Raw genomic sequence first — 17,979 nt, 5'->3', positions numbered from 1 at the left:
TTAATTAATGTTGTAATATATTAAGTAGTCTCCTTAGCATTATGTTTACTTCATTAAAAACAACCTAAAAGTGTTAAATTTGTTTCGACAAGAAAAAAATCTTATTATGTATAACAGAAATATGTAAATATCAAAATGTCAACATTATCACAGTACGAAAGGTATGTCTAGTGTCAACTGCTGTACTAATGCAGAGTTAGTACATGTCTTTTATGTGATATGTTTTGAATCGGTAACCAACACGTGGCCTGATATTACAGTCAGGACTGTAGAAACAGGGCTGTGGAGTTGGAGTCAGAAGCAATTATTGGATTACAGGAGTTGGATTCGGTAAAAATGTACTGACTCTGACTAAATGTAAATTGTAATATAATGTATTAAAATTTATAATTTCACTGATACTAATTCAATTAAGCAAATTTTGTTATAGGCTTTTGGTAAAAATATAACTTTTTTTTTAATTTTGTAAGTATTATTTACAGTGGTGGGTTGGCACCCTGCCCAGGATTGTTTCCTGCCTTGTGCCCTGTGTTGGCTGGGATTGGCTCCAGCAGACCCCAGTGACCCTGTGTTTGGATTCAGCGGGTTAGAAAATGGATGGATGGATGGATGGAAGTATTATTTAGTAATTTATATCAAAAAAGCCACAGCAACATCCCTATAACCTTTAAAGCCAAACTTTAACAAGTTAGGGTGCTAAAACATAGCCTGATCATTCATAATGGCAGTGAAGAAATGCCTTTTATCCTGTATGTTTTGTGCTTTAAATCAACCTAGTAAATATATTATTACAAATAGAGGAGTTAGAGTCGGAGTTGTTGGTTCAATAAATTGAGGGGTTGTAGCTGACAGTTTTGTGTACTGACTCCAAAGCCCTGAGGGTGTATCTTTACGCACTTTTCTTATGAAATTTTTCTGTTGCTTGTGCATAAGAGAATAGAATATAAGTTTCGGATTCACACAAGCCACACGTCCCCTGTGTTATTGTAGATGAACCAAGTACAAGGCTTAGTGACTTCCAAATTTCCTCTGACACGAACATTCACAGTTGCTGCATTGTGAACAGTACTTAGGGGCCTAATGTCTTTATTGTACTTCTTCTTGACTGCAGTCGTTTTGACTTTTTTGCCACGCAACTACTTCCACTACAGTGAACCATCATGGGATAGAATTCACCAGGCATATCATAGCAGCTTGATTATATTGTACAGTGCCATATGCACCAGTTTAATTATCGGTGTCAATGTCTGATGACCATTTCGCATTGACCTTTATTATCGCTTGATTCAACTAATGGTTCATTTTCAGTTTGTTCTTAAAATTGGCTTTATAGCATTCTGTTTATACACCATTGTCTTTTTATGTTGATAGCTCCATTCCAGTCATGAATATTGAAGAGTTACCAGTTTCAGAACCCACAGAATAACTCATGTTTTTTTTTTTTTTGTAGTATAATCTTATTTCATCCATAAGAGTGTTGGAAAAATATTCTCCTGAGCATTATTAATGGTTAACACTCTGTATCTTATCAAAATTGGTTAACCCAAGTCTTTCTCGGCATTGACCATGTTTACATAGAATTCCAAGCCTGAAAGACACGTGATATAATGCAAAAGTCAATATTTTAATTTGGAATATGCTAACATGCCTTTACGTTCTCATAGTACATTCTAGCTAATGTATAATTTGCTTCATAATACATTTATGGAGAAATAAAACAAGCCTATTAGATTGTTGACAAAAGATAGACATGTGGAATGTAAAGCCTATTTTTCCTAATAATGAATTCACCTTCCTGAATAATAGAACTATAGCTGCCTGGGCCAATAATGAGAAGATGAATCAGAGGATTGCTACATGTAAGGCTGATGTGATTTCTACTGAGATGTTTTGAACATAAGGAAGTTGTACTAAGGTATAAGGGAATATCAGAGTGCACTATGCCAGAAGGGTGGGGTTGCAGGATTTAGGAGATATACATTTTTCAGAGTCCTATAGAGTCTAGCATATTTGTATTTAAATTAGGGCTGAAACGATTTCTTAAGAAAACTCAAGTAATTCGATTACAAAAAAATCATCAAAGCAAATTCTTTGCATTAAAACTTCGTTTAACTCCTATAACTAAACCTCAGTGAGCTCAGTTTGTTTTGCACAGATGATTATTAGTATCGTACACCACGCTTACACTGTGGATACATAACATGAAGATGTGATTTGATGCCACAGACTGCAAAATGGAGAAAGGGAGAAAAACAAATTCGGCATGCTGACAAAGTCCTTTTTGTGTATTCCAGCAACATCCACTCCATCAGAGTGTCTCTTTTCTGCAGCAGGAAACATTGCATTAAAGCGTAGAGCAAGCCTCCATTCTGAGTATGTTGATATGCTCAAGTTTCTTCATTGCAACCTCCACATGCACCTTTATAGGATTTATAGACACTCAAACACACACCATTATCTACCTCATCCAAGGGATGCGATCCTGCCAGAACTCCTTTTGCCTCCTACAAATGACAGAAAGCCTTTCAAGAAAATAAGTCGTACGTTGCGCCTGAGCTGTAGTTAGGTTAAAAATTGTAGTTCTAAAAGTTAAATTGCACAACTTAATGGATGGATGGATGAAAGGCAACCTTTATGTGTTATTATTTTTATTGATTTATGCCTCTTTTTAAAATGCTTTGTAATTGATATGTTTTGTATTTAATTGTTTTTGTGTTTCAGACAATGTTTTCTTTAAAACCCAAAAATTAAATGCATTTAACAGGTTTAGTTTGACAAATAATTTTATTGTATGCAATTTAAGCAATAAATATTTTTTTCTAAAAAGGAAATCGATTTGCTATTAGTTTTAAGAGCGGTGTCTTATTTTCTCTTTTGTATATTTCCTTTTGCTCTTAAATAAAGCAAAAGTATTTCTTATACAATTACTTGATTAATCAATGGAATAATCAGTAGAATACGTGATTTCTTAAATAATCGATTGCTGCAGTCCTAATTTAAACATTATAACATGGTTTTTAAGGAGCACTTCCTAGGGCGTTGCTCCAGCTCAAAAACAAATTCTTCACTAATGTCAGGGCTTGTTTTATTCACTTTAACCTGCTTAAATAACTTTGTTATTTTTCTATCTTTGATTCTGTCCTTACTATCTCTGTAAGTGAACATTTTACCAAAAGCAAACTCTTAACTCCAATTTCAATTTTACTTGCACTTTTGATGTTTTTGGAAGATATAATTAACAGGGTCAACTCTGCAGACACATTACTGTTGGAGAACTTGAGGACAAGCACTTCAGAGGCAACAGTTTTCTTTTTCTGTCCCTTTTGATCTCTCTCTATAGGTCCTGCTGTTCCAACCATAACCGCCACTTATAGAAGATTTCTGCCCCACTAGCTCATTACCAGGCAGTACCCTTGTGGTAATGTCTGAACCCAGGGAAATTATTATAGCTTTCGTGCCTGTATAACTATTTTATGTGATACAGAGAGGAACTGAGTTAGATAGGGGTTTATCTTTGTAGGTTTTACACTGCAGTGTTTACTTCACGGCATGACTTGCCATGTAGTTCATAAAATACTCCACTGATTTTTAATCTGCCACCTGGATAGTGAACATAATACTTTTTCTTAGATTACTGAACATTAATCATAATGTAAACATGTGTTACCAACTAAAGTAAGGCTTTGTAGTCCTGGAGAATTATGAAAGTGCTTTGAAATGCCCTTTTTTAATTTTTTTAATGTTTTTTTTATTGCTATTATTAGATCTTTTTTAACAGTATGTTTTAAATGAAGGATTTTTTTTTTTTTAAATAGCAGATTCATACAACAATTTACTTCCTGGAGAATGATAATAGTGCTCTTATTTATATTTCTAGTCTGCTTTTTTCAAAGCTTATTATCTGATAAAATATGACAATAATTACAGTAGAGTAAAAAATTGCATTGTGCATTGCACAATATGTTTTGTACAGAGTGAAGTACAGAAGTGTTTAAAAATACACGTGTGCTTGGAAATGTGTGAGTTTTTGACAGTCATTATCATGGGAAGTAATAGCAAGATCTTTTAGTTAACGAATGACCCAGATAAAAAGACTTTGATCTTTGTGAATAATTTTGTGCAGATTTGCGGTTAGCACATTCTAGATACCTTAAGCAGAGAAAGGAGTCAGAGCCATTATTTAACTGTTAATGCATGTTTATACTATCCATCCATGGTAAAAAGACCTAATTTCAAAATTCCCTTCTGCAGGCTGCAGAATTTAGGCAGATTTGTGAAAGAAACGCGTCTTCCTCTGTATACCAAGTTTTACTGCTGAGTATTTTTCAGTGTCATACTTTCAGATAATTCTACAAATCTAGAAAGTTGAGATTTGAAATTTTAATAAAGATCTGGTTAATTATTTTCATCAGCTTTCATAGTACCATTATGAAACATTTTAAACATTACCAAGAGTAAAATATTTGGAACAGGTATTAATTAGTGCATTTAAGCACCTACTGGGTAAGTGACTTACTCAGAGTCCCACAATATCAGCATTGGGGATTAGACTTGCAAGTCGGTGGTTTCCAGTGTAGTGTCTTAGGCACTTTGTGACACTGTTTTAAAAATGAACATTATAAATTTAAATAAAAAGTTTGCAACAATCAGCACCAAGAATAAACACCTAGGGGGCAAAAGTAATGAAAAATGTTAAGTTGAAGAGAGATGATTATGGAGTACATAAAGTAAAAACAACAAAAAACTTTTATTTTTATAGCACATTTTCATACTAGATGTAGCTGAAATAATTATGAACAAAAAAAGCAAATTAAAATTAAATAATAATAATGAAAAAGAAACATATAATAAATAAATAATATACATTTATCTTAGATTTAGATACAGTATATAAGTATTACAGAAGTTCTTATATATAGAATTGTTTTTTAAGTTTCTGAAAAAGAGTCTTAATGATAAAATCAGATGGCCAGGGAGGATAGAAAAAAAATCTGTAGGGATTTTAAGATCAAAAGACCACCCAGTCCCCACTGGACATTCTGCCTAATATAAAAGTCCCTTAAATATCCTTATTGGGTTTTTTTAGCTGTTTTTTTACACTTGTCTTAGAGCAGAGTTTCATAAACTATGGCTTTTAAGAATGGGTTGTATATGGTTTGTGAAGTGTATCACAATGATCAGCCACCGGTTGTTTAAGCAATCAACATTGCTCCAATATTGAGAACGGTGGCAATTCTTGAAGCCCCCCCCCCCTGCTGTCTATAAAAAAAATTGTATATATACATTTTTTTTGATAAATATATATTAGGTATGTTAAAATCCAGGAAATTTGGTCAATGTTTACATAGAATTCTGAACTTTAAGGCAAATTACAGTAACTCAAAATTTGCATGTTTAATGTTCAGCATATTTATGCGTATTATCTTTGAGCACCGAAAGCTTCTCCAAGTATTTCATGTTTTATTCTGCAGTTGGTTATTGCTAAAAGTTGGTAAGTACAGTTTCAGATGTGCACCATGTGTTCTCCTGTTGGCTATTATCTCTCTCTCTTTCACTTCTTCCAAAAGGATTTTGACAGTTTATGTTTGTTAGAAAGGGAATAAAGTTAAAAATTATTTGAACGGTAGTTTGGGGTAAACCTAGTTCAACTATGCAACACGGAATACACTGGGTTTTAATTTACACATTGTCATGGACAACAAGCATGGGGTGGTGCTCCGGCCCGGGTGGGTCAAGGTTCCTTACCAGGCTCAGAGGCCAGTATGATGGGAGGACGGGGGAGACCAATTGCATGTACTATTTCCTCCCCCCAATACAGTAGGTTGTGGCCTTCCTGGGCTACGCTGCCTGCACGAATACCTTTAGGGCAGGCTGGGAATTGCAGTCCTGGTAGACAGCCCTTCGGTGTTCCATGGCTGCCCCCAGGGGAAGCTGCAGGAACTGATCGATCACACTTTAAGAAACTTGAGCCGCTTGACCTCATTCAGGCAAGTCTGAGTCGGGTGTGGAGCTGGACAACACTTGCCTGGAGGAGGTGGAAGGAGAGAAGGAAAGAAAGAAGGAAAGAAAGAAAGAAAGAAAGAAAGAAAGAAAGAAAGAAAGAAAGAAAGAAAGAAAGAAAGAATTGTGTTGGTGCAGTATTTGTGCATTAACTGTGAAGGTATTTGTTACTCCATGTCAGCGGCCTTAAAGGAAATTGAAGAATGCAATGAGTCCAGCTTCAAGCTTTGGAAAACTGCTTATGATGGAAAGGGATCAATTTGTTATCCACATTAGATTCTGCTGTATGAGTAAGTGAGTTTTGTACAATACAGTATAAAGAAACACAGTGCCATGAAGTCCCTGAATAATGTGAAAGGGAAGTGAGTAGCACTGGTCCCAACAGTGTTGTCAAATATAGAATAAAGGTTTTCTATATCTGAACCTCAAGTCACAGAGACTACTACTTAGAATGTTGAGGTTCGAATGGACACAGAAAAAGGAACACAGAGTGAAGAGATCATGGATGTGCATGAAGGGAACGAAGTAGCCGCTGTTATGAGTGTGGATGAAAATGTAGTTGAAATCCTGGTACTAGGACACATAATCAGAGATGTAACTGCTCAGATTGTGGACCTAGAGATGGGTAAGAATGATGGAGTGCAGAGTAAAAAAGATCGGTCTGTCAATGCCAGCACTCAAATTATTTTACCTCCTAAAAAACTGAATGCTTTAACTAATATAGTAAAAGGGTTACAGAAAGCAAAGAGCCATCTTTGATTCATAGAGCATCCCAGGCAGTCTGTGTACTACAAAGTTTAAAAGGAGAGCCATGCCAAGAATCACGGCTGTACTAGCAATCAAGCAGTAGTGTTTTTAGGGTCACATGTTCCTGTTACTACCACCATGAATAGCCTGGAATACATGACGGCAGTGCCCAGATTCTTGGAGCAAATAGACGAGCCACACTTTCCCACCTTCTTTCATATGCACGTGGTAAGACAGCCGGTAAAAGAAATCGGGTATTTCGACTACCATAATCTGCGACTTGCATGGAGATACTGCTTCTACAAAGCGTACAGAGAAGACCAGGGACGTAATAACTTTATCTGTTCTGTTCCTGGTCCCCTTCAGAATTTGTTCAGAAGACTTGGAACCCTTGCGGGTCTGGCTGCCTTGCCCTACTAGGCTCAGCTTGGAGAAGGACAATGTCGTGGACACCAAGCATTGGCTGGTGTTCCGGCTGGGATGGTTCAAGGTTCCTTACTGGCTGGGAGGCCAGTTTGATTGAAGGACAGAGTGAGACCAATCACCTTCCTGGGCTATGATGCCTTCATGGATGCCCACAGGGCAAGCTGGGAATTGCAGTCCATGTAAATAGCCCTGCAGTTTTCCATGGGTGCCACAGGGGGAGTTGCAGCAACAGATCGTCCCCACTGTAAGGACTGTCTGCCTGACCCTAAAGTGCTTCCAACTTGTAGTGCTGTAGCACTGGAAGTACTCCTGGGTCTGGCATAAAGAAAGCTGCTTTGACCTCATTCAGATGAGTAGGATTCGGGAGAGGAGCTGGATGACACTTGCCTGGAGGGGGGGAAAGAAAGAAAGAAAGAGAATTAATACATTAACTGTGCCCGTGCTGTGTTTGTGCATTACCTGTGAAGGTATTTATTAAAATAAATTATTTTTTGAAATGGGACTTGTGTTGGAGGGTTTGGGGGCTCAGTGGTGCCAACTACAGGTCACAACACACATTCACAGATCCCCCATTACAGTAAAACGCTAAGAAGTAAGTGACTTGTGTAAAGCCGATATCACATTGCATGACTTCTGGTTGGAGGGGATGTCGAACCTGACTACTGCAGTTGATGATCTCGTCACCTTATTATGTCAGTTTACACAGTAGAAATTGCTGGGGTGTCATAGTATGCGACTCTGTAATGACTTTTCAGCACAGATTCACATTTTCAAAGTATCCCAAGCTTGACCGTTTCTCTGATAGCCAATTACGTGATGCCTAACAAAGCCAGTGTCTTTGTGAAGAATTTTCAGGTATGGGAGGTTTAGCCACAATCTTGTCCCTTTGTTGTTTTTTTTTCATTCTATTGTGATATGTTAAACATGAGACATCAGACAGACAAGACACTCTTCTGTTTGTGAGGTCCAAAACACCCCAATTCCTTATTTGTCATCACTGCATTTATATGCATTGTACTTCTTGGAGAGCGCTCAATTTTTGTCAACTCTTGTGCATACGGAGCCTACCCATATGACTTAAAACAAAATAAAACCTGTTTGATTTTGTCTGGGTGAGTCACAGACTAATTGGAACTAGTCGCTGGGTATGTTGTACTTCAGCACTAGCAGTCATGAGACAATATCGTTACTGCCCCTGAGTTGCTAAGATTGTAAAAGTGAAGTCTAAAACTGAAAATTATTGGAAAAGTCATGTGATGTGACATGGCCCTGAGAGAAAGCTGCACTTACAAAAAATTTTAATTCAAAGGCAAATCCAAAGGGAGAAAATATACACAGTCCTAAAATACAAAATTTGTTTATAAAATATGGGAATGAAAACAGACTAACAGAGAAATACTGTACATAAAACCTGGGGACTGTAAGTAAGGGGAACCATTCACCCAAATATGAGAGGCTAAAACAAATCTGTGAAACAAAACAAGTCACTTTATATACTTTTCTTACATCACTGAACTAGTGTGGTGCTGTGGTGTCACCCGTTGCATGGCTGCACTCGGGTCCTAACCTGGGGTCCTGAGTTGGTTTGTCATGTGGTGGGTGCGGCAATGTGCTGTATCAGCACGTGCTCCTAACCTCCTCCTCCTCCTATCTGGAACGAAACACCTCCATCTTTTTATTAAGTAGGTAGAATGCAGAGGCCAGAATGCCTTTACATAGAAGAAAATTAAAGTACTTAAACAACAAGAACAGCTCTTTGTAAGGACACTTTTTCTCTAACTGGCTTAGTAAAAAAAATGATTTAAGTAAATAAATATGAATTTTATATCTGAATTAGGTAAACTGAGTTCACAGTCAACCTGAACCAGAATATCTGTTGTAAGTGAATAAAACTCTGTGCTCTGCAGTGAAAGCTGTGTCTTTTCCATACCATAATTTGTACATTTCGGGAACTGCTATTTTACAACCAGGCACTTTGTACTTCAGTGCATAAATAATGTTTTTAAAGGAGACCTTTTCTGCTGTGTAAAACGGGAGCATACCTTAGGTCAAAAAATGGAAACTGTATCATTGCAAGACTTCAATTTGATACTGTCTCCCATGTTTCTTGCTACTTTTGTAAAGGAGAACTGTGTATCTGGCAGACCCTGTGAAGCAGAAGGTTCCCCTCCACTTGAATACTTTGCACTGTTAGTCAGTTAAGCATACTGTGCAGGATGTGTATTCCTCACATCCACTAGCAGATTTGTTTTATTGCTTTTTATCAATTCTGTACTACTTTTCTTCACAGTCGACAATTGGCATGACTGGAATCAGCACCTGCACCATATTCATTCGGTTTAAAACTGAAATACCAAAAGGTGTGATTTTCTTTTTTTTTTTCTTTTTTTTTGGACACCAGATTATTTATGTTTTATAGGTGTGTTTGTATATATAATGCACACAGCTCCTATTGTGAAAATTATGTCTCTATGTCTGCATGAAACAACTCGAACCCACATGGAACAATTTAGTGACACACTTATTCTTCAAGGAAATTTGATGAGACAGATTAATTTACGTTGAGAAATGTGCGATGCACATTTTTTAAATTTCAAAATTTCCCATTGAAAAACATAGGCGAACATGTAAACTTGTTCATCTTTAAATGGAGGAACCTTCTGTTCAGCTGTAAGTACAAATTGATACGGTTTCAAGTCTACCTTGGGAGCAGGTCGCTGAACTTAAATATTTTGTATATTTTCGTCATTTACTTGTCTGACAGCTGTTCGGATGCCCAATGCAAGTCAGTTAGATGTCAGGAGGACGCGCATGTCCAAGCAGTTTGCACAGTAGTACCTTCTGCTGCTGCTTTACGTAAGTTAACCATAAAAGTACAAAAATAAAAAAGTCACTTCTCTGGACAAAAACAGAAGGTGAAAGCATATATGTAACCATATATGACTGGATTGATTGAAATAATGTTATCCGTAGACTCTTATTGTAACAAACCAACATTACCAACTTGTCTTCTAAATGGTGTTTGAAGTAATTAATCACACGGAAAAGGTGCAACTGCCCTAATTGATAGAAACATATGACGTGTGTAGAAATGGAGCTGCTGTTGATCTGTGGCCAGTAGATCAGAGCTGCTAGGTATGCAACAAGAACCACACTGGCCCGCTAGGGCTGGATATCATCACTGATATCCCAGTTTGATTAGATTCTGATTCACAATATCCCAATTTGATTCAATATCATTGTTATCTAGCATGCACTAATATATTTAAAGTGGTGGCTTTTTTTAGAAATTACTTAGCCAGGTATACAAAACATTAATATAATGTGACAAATTTCAGTAGCACTTTATTTGAAGGTTGTCTACATAGTGACCTCATAACATATGGAATGACATTTAAGAAGAAATACTTGATTAGTAATGAACAGTTATCATCAGTATTTGGAAGATATGGAAGCAACTTTTTCACAGTACAGCATTTATTCAAATTTCACTATAATTTAACATATCTATCACCACATCAGAGTACACATGTATGGGGGATTCCCTATTTTAATACACTGCAATGGCATATAATAATAAAACAAATAAATAAATAATCAAATATTGCTTCTTAAATAATAAATGTTATTCAATTATCTATTCATATGTTATGAATCTCCATGTAGACACCCTTCAACTAAAGTGATAGCAAAATGTATTCCCCTATTGGACATTTATAATAATATGGAATTAATTGAAATTAAAGATACAGTAAGAAGACGGTTGTCCTTTTATATTTCTGCAACTTACATGTCTTCATTTTCTAAATTGTAGCTGTCATGTTAATCACTCTTGAAAATGTGTCCTGACAGTCATCAGGCAAAAAGAAAGCATTTTAAAATACAGTGGAACCTCGGTTCACGACCATAATTCATTCCAAAACTCTGGTCGTAAACCGATTTGGTCGTGAACCGAAGCAATTTCCCCCATAGGATTGTATGTAAATACAATTAATCCGTTCCAGACCATATGAACTATATGTAAATATATGTATTTTTTAAGTTTTTAAGCACAAATATAGTTAATTAAACCATAGAATGTACAGCATAATAGTAAACTAAATGTAAAAACATTGAATAACACTGAGAAAACCTTGAACAACAGAGAAAACTAACACTGCAATAGTTCGCGCTATAGCGCTACCAACCTCTGGCTAAAAACACTTTTTTTTTTTTTTTTATGAGTTTTAAGCATAGGGAAAAAAATGAACATTTGAAAAACTCTGTAATTTAATAAACCACCAAGAAAAGTAACATTGCAACAATGCACGCTACGAACCGATCGCTGTAAACAGAAGTGAAAACAAAATCAAGCCCAGTGCATTCTTTAACTGCCTTCTCTACCTTATGAGTCCAGCCCTCTCTCTCGTGCTGCCTGTGTGTGTGCGCGGCTCTCCCTCTCTCTCTCGCTGCCTGTGTGTGTGTGTGTGTGCGGCTCTCGCTCTCTTGCGCTGCCTGTGTGTGTGCGTCTGTCTCTCTGTCGCGCTGCCTGTGTGTGTGCGTCTGTGTCTCTCTTGTGCTGCCTCTGTGTGTGTGTGCGTGCGTGCGTGCGTGCATGCGTGCGTGCGTGCGTGTGTGTGTCTGTCGCGCACTCTCTCGCTCTCTCTCTTGCTCGCTGCACAGGAAATGCACAGGGAGAGACTGAACATGTACAAACCGAAAGGGTAACTGGCTTGTTCGTATACCGAGTGTGTGGTCGTGAACCGAGGCAAAAGTTTGGCAAACTTCTTGGTCGTAAATCGATTTGTATGTGTACCGAGACGTTCGTGAACCGAGGTACCAGGATTCTGGAGCAGTTGCTCGTTTTCAGTGGCACTGAATGAAAGGATCGTTTGCTGGGTGAGGTGTGTTTAGGGTCTCTTATCTTGACAGATAAAACTGCTGTAGATTCTGTTATATTTTGGGCACAAGGCGAATTAAACATAAGCTTGGAACTAAACACCATCTCCAGTGCAGACGGTTTAGGCTTGTTTGGATGTCAACTGAGATTACATTTATGGGTGAGGCCATGTCATGGTGGGATAAATGATTTCTTAAATTTGTTGTGTTACAATAAGTAACTTCTGACCTGCACAGTTTATACATGGCTTTGCTTTTATCCAGTTGTTCTTTACTAACGCACCGTTTGAATCCGTAGTAAGTCCACACATTTAAGTGTCTAAGTTTAGTCTTAATTTAAGTGTCTAAGATGGTGATTTCAGTTAAAGAGGATACACAAAAGCAAAACTTTAAGTATAGTAATTGAGCAGGATAGAGATTCACAGGATCGATCTTGAGACTTTAAGAATCGATATTGAATCATTTAAACTAAAAATAATGAAAATCCATATTGTTACCCAGACCTACCATCCACTAATACTAAAGACAGGGCAGGATTTGCATTGTTCCGATTACTTAGAGGTAAAATATACAATAGACTGACTGTGTCTTATAGTTTATCCATACCCAAAAAAGCCACTTTTTCCATGTTATCTTCAGTCTGCAATTAAAATCATTAAGATAATTGTCACTTTTCATATTCCCACTATAAAATAAATCGGGTCTTTTCCAAGTTCTTAATTATTTTTACAATTACTGTGTTTTAACTAATATTAATAGCTAGATGGGGAATTTATTTCATTTGCTTTTCTCCTTTCATAGGGTAATGTTAACAGTGAGTTTATGCTAGCATTAGTCATTTTGTGTTAATAGTTATTCATTTTGGTAATTATTGGGTACTACTCTATTGGGTATACGTTCAAAAATGTTATGTTTAAGAAAACAGAACAATTAGCCACAGATCCTCCACCACTAACCCTCATTGATAGATATCATTTCAATGTCACTTGAATTGGAATCTACTGTGTATGAAAGCTGTTGAGCCATAACAAGCCTATTTGCACTCCATTTTTAATTCCATCATGCTGTTAAAATTCACATTTTTTGTAGTCTAAAAACAAATGTAATTGCATTCTATTATCACTGTTGTTTTAAATATGACAAAAATATTAATAAATTATTATTACAAAAATATTTAATAAAAAAATCTAATTCTTGGAAGAATAAAAATTTTGTAATTTTCCAACTTTCATATCCATTAATTTAGTTGCCGACCACACCCAAATGTTATGCCGTGTGTACATTTTCTAACTTGTATTTTTCTTTTGCATGTAATAGCATGCTCTGGCATCATCACAGAAATCTTTTTTTTTCCTTGTGAGTGTTTGAAATTATCAGCAAACCATATAAAATCAGAATAGCATCTTCTGTTTCTGATACACTTAAAGTCATTTTGAAGGTTGCACTCCAGTTTAATAAAATAGCCTGAATTCCAGTTATCTTGATATAAAACAAAACTGTCAATGTGACAACAACATATGTAATTGGTAAATAATATTGACTGTCTTGGCATTTTTTAAAAAATTTGGAATCAGTTTCTTCTGACTGATGGTGTTTGACTTTATGGTAATAAACCCAATTTGGAATTTTGAAAATGCTTTAGTGAGGCATGTGTGTACTTAATCTCTGTCATTCAAAAAATTTCGGACGTGAGTGTCAGTAGGCTTTGTGCCGTAGGAACCAAGGTACCCGATCTATTCTATAACATTTCAGTAATGATTTACCGCTCTGATGCTGATCTTTCTGATCATAAATAGGTCATTATGATGGCAATTGATGAGAAGAATTCATAATTAATTGCAGAATTACTGTATTTGAAGGTTCCTGTAGAGTGCCTCTTTCTCTTGCACAATTTGGCTCAAAAACTATTCAGCACATCATCATCTCATAACAGGTTTAATTTTCAAATTTGGTATTTTTTCCATCCAGCTGTTTTAGCTCTAGACGATCCTCAAGAAACTGTTACACACAAAAACACACAGACAGACAGACATATACCCTTCATCGACATATCAGTGTTTTAGGTATCATGAGACCCTAAAATGTCGAGATCCATTGAAAACCGGAGAACAAAATTTTTGACAAATCTAAAGCTTCTGCTGCACCCCACAGATGACAGGTTATGGTGGGGGAAGGCCGCAAAACAACAAAATAGTGGCTTCGAGGCCATGATAGGAAGTTTTTTCTTTTTTTTTTTTTTTTTTTTAAATCTTTGTGAAAGATTTTTGTTCAAATCCAGAATTTATTTTGCATATAATTAGGGGTGTTCTTGAAAATGCACAAAATAACATTTTACCTTATCGGAATGATGAAAACCACTCTTTAGTCTCATTAATAGCAGAAAAATATGCATTGTATGCATTCTGTATCCTTTCTTTTTGTTACAGAGTTATCAAAACATAGCTGTATGCAATGTTTTGATCCATTCAAGAGAAAACTTGCTTCATATTGTTATGTTCCAGGTGCCTGCAGGACCTAAAACAACACCTAGCTGGGATATCTTGTAGTTTGGGAACTGATGGTGGACAAGGACAACTGAGGAGACCACATGTTTTGTAGGATCAAAATGGTGCAACTTTTATTTCATACAGTAAACTGACAAAATGCAGTTTTCAGTGAAAGATGTATAAATAAATGCTGTCTTAAAAACAAAGCCAAAAGTTTTGTGTGGGCATAACAAATGATTAAAACACCATTAAAACCAAGTATGTCCAGAATCCTGAGTTGTCCTTCTACAGCAACATGAATCATAGTCCATACATACAGCCCCATTTCCTCTAATGTCTCACCTCTGCAAAAAGAACAAGTGACTTAAAAGTTGCAGCAATAGTTCCATTTATCACATTGGATCGCTGTTGTAATCCTTAAGACTAGCGTTCCCATCCCAGTTGATCCTCACATCATTGCTGCCCCCATCAGCAGCCACCTCAACTCTCTCAGTACTGCTTCCATTGGACCATTCATTGAGTCGCCAGAGCCCGGTCTGCCCTGCTTCAGGCTGCAGCACAGCAGGCTTGACACCCTCTTCTGGACAACACTCAAAATACAGTGGAGATTCCACCACATCTGGACCTTCATCTGATTGAGCGCTCTCACCATGATTCTTCACTCTCCCATCGCATCTCATCTTGTACAGCCATGTACATGTGCAAGCACCAGTCCTTCTCCATTTCTCTCCTCTCACCCCACCAGTGAATTTATCTGCTTAATGAAGGCATTGCCATACCTGCCAGTGTGAGCTCTTAATGAGGGATGGCTGCACTGATCTCAAAAATTGCACGTGCCTAATTAGACAGTCTCTCCACCATCTGCTCCACTTACCCATTTCCGTTATTAAGGACTTCACTTGCCATTTGTAACACAGTTCTGTGACATAAAGTACAACACATATAAGTCAGTGGTGCTTCAGACCAAAGGCCAGTTTGGTAATCTTAAAGATACAGTGGTCTACCTACAGTTAGTATTCACTTGTTAGTGTATTTTATGTGAAAAGTACTGAAATTCTAACCCTTTGCTGCTGGATCTATGTTTTAAAGCTATGTATTTCAGGCATAATCCATACAAATATAGCAACCATTGATATAGTATAACAGCAAGCAAACTTGCAGCACAGCAGTGATGCAACAGAATGGGGCACTCATGCTTCATGAAATTAAATGACCAGAGGTGGGCTCTACAGGCTGACATCATAGTGAATTTAAAAGAGAGTCTTAGGGACCAGGCAAAAAAAGGTTGGACTGGAGAATGGGCTGAGACTAAATAAATATTCAACAAGAGAACAAGACTGGGGCAGGAAATTACAACACTGAAATGAAGAGTCTTATTTTAATAAGTATTTTTGCAGTCGTTTTACATGCATTTTTGTCACTTTCATTTTAAATCACTGTTTTCTTTGAGGGCTTTGCTCCCTTAATTTTAATTTAACAGTGGAAATTAACGATGTGCAGATGAGACACCTGGGCTACTAACACATAAAGGCAGCAGATAGCATGCTCACTAGTAAATGGCAACTTAAATAACTAGAATATTAGAAAAGGCAGGGGGAAATTTTAGTGATGAATATAAAAAAAATTAAAACTAAGATTAAAAAACACAAAAATATGATTATTTCCAAGTAACACACATAAATGCTATTCACATTCTAATCACAAATTAGCAAAGCTAATTTTGTAAATAATGGACTGACACTAACACATGAAAAGAAACTGGGAAGTAACAGCTCAGTTAATTAAGGTAGGAGTCCAATTAAAAGCAGGAATTGGTTGGGATGAAAACCTCCAGCCACAGGAAACCCTCAGGACTTAACTTGAGACCTCTGACTTAGATGGTGAAGTGCTGGTTCCTTTGTCATTTGCATCTCATTGTTAATTGTCAGCTGGCTAAGAAATGAATGATTTGAAATCTGTTAACACAGTTATTTAAGGCTAAAAGAAGCAATTATGGGATTGGGAATCGTAAGTCTGTTAACAAAAATGTTTCTTGGGCAATAATTTCTTTAGCAGCAATAATTGGCTTTGAATTAAAAACTAGGTGGAAACAAAAACCTGCAGCCACTTCAGCCCACTAGCAGCACACTTGAGGACCCCAGCTATAGGTATGTGCATATACTACAAGTAATTGTATAGCTTATATACAAGAGTTGTGGTAATGCAGGAGAGTGTTAGAAGTTAATGGGTGCCTGTATGCAAATACAGTAAAGGAGACTTGCATAATGAAGTTCCCGCTTGTTGTTCTTCATTAATTTTCTTGGCACAGAGTGAATCTTCAACAAGTGCCCACACATGGCAAACTTAACGAAACATTAGTTACTGCTGGCAAGAAAGTTCCTCATGGACCTAAGTTCACTGCATAGTGTGGATGTCTGGCAGCAGCATGTTTGTAAGTAAATGCTAATATTATGGACTGACATACAGTATCCGAACAATTTACAAGTCACTTTGCACTGATTTGGGGAGTGGTCACCATGCAGACCACCGTTGTGGGTAACAGTTGATCCACTTTTCAATCTGAGTTGCTAATGTAAATTAACCCATTAATAAGCCATCTTTAGCAGAATTAACTATCACTTGCCATATGCAGACATATGACACTTGTTGAACTTAGCTTGTAAAGTGACATATTCTTTATTTTTCATTGCAACACTGGCACTAAAGTGATGGAAAGCTTGTTAAGTCTCGCAGTACAGTCAAGATATTTTATCAGCTTACATTTCTATTTTGAGTCAATGTTACTTAAATGTTTGAGTGATTGGTTAATTGGTCTGTTTAAATGTTATTCATGTTGTGGTGGTGGTAGTGTTTTTGACTTTCATATTTTTATATTAGCATATCAGATGGAATTGGACGGTCATAACAGAGTTTTACTGTGATGCTGACAGTTCTAAATGTTAAATTATTACTAATATCCAATGAATGTTGGAAGTGTTTTTGCCCCTGCCCTAAGATGCTGAATTGATCAGTTTTTGGAAATTTATTGTCCTTTGCCTCTGAATAATTTTGCCGTTAGTCTTTGTGCGTGAATGCAGAATTTGACAGCACAGTGCAGCATAATGTGGATCAATCCACAAGGCACTGTTTGTGCTCACTAGTTTACATCAACATTACCAGGAGTGACAGCCACCACATCTGCTGCTGCTTTAATGCCAGATAATATATGAAACCACATTTATTGTGCAGCATATCTTGTCATTGACAATAACTGAGCCCTTCTATATTAGAGGACCAGAATGTACTTTCAAAATTGACTATTTAGAGCAGCCGCAGGATTTTTTTTTAATAAAAACATAATAGACTATGTACCATATTTCAAACAATAATAGACTATATTCTTCACTTGTTTAAGGGCACACATATTACTTTATTTTGCAGTTGTTTTCCTTACTTAATTTGA

The 17,979-nt window shown here is 36.7% G+C and overlaps 1 protein-coding gene across 1 annotated transcript in view; it reads left to right on the top strand.

Annotated features, from left to right (window-relative positions):
* Positions 1–17,979, top strand: part of tradd (tnfrsf1a-associated via death domain) — a 44,915-nt gene that overhangs the window by 10,584 nt on the left and 16,352 nt on the right. The gene's annotated exons all lie outside the window — the stretch shown is intronic.

The sequence above is a fragment of the Erpetoichthys calabaricus genome, chromosome 9 (genome assembly GCF_900747795.2).
Source record: "Erpetoichthys calabaricus chromosome 9, fErpCal1.3, whole genome shotgun sequence".
In the NCBI taxonomy this organism is placed as follows: Eukaryota; Metazoa; Chordata; class Cladistia; order Polypteriformes; family Polypteridae; genus Erpetoichthys; species Erpetoichthys calabaricus.
The sequence above is the reverse complement of the archived record's forward strand: the minus strand, read 5'-3'. Positions and strand labels throughout refer to the sequence as shown.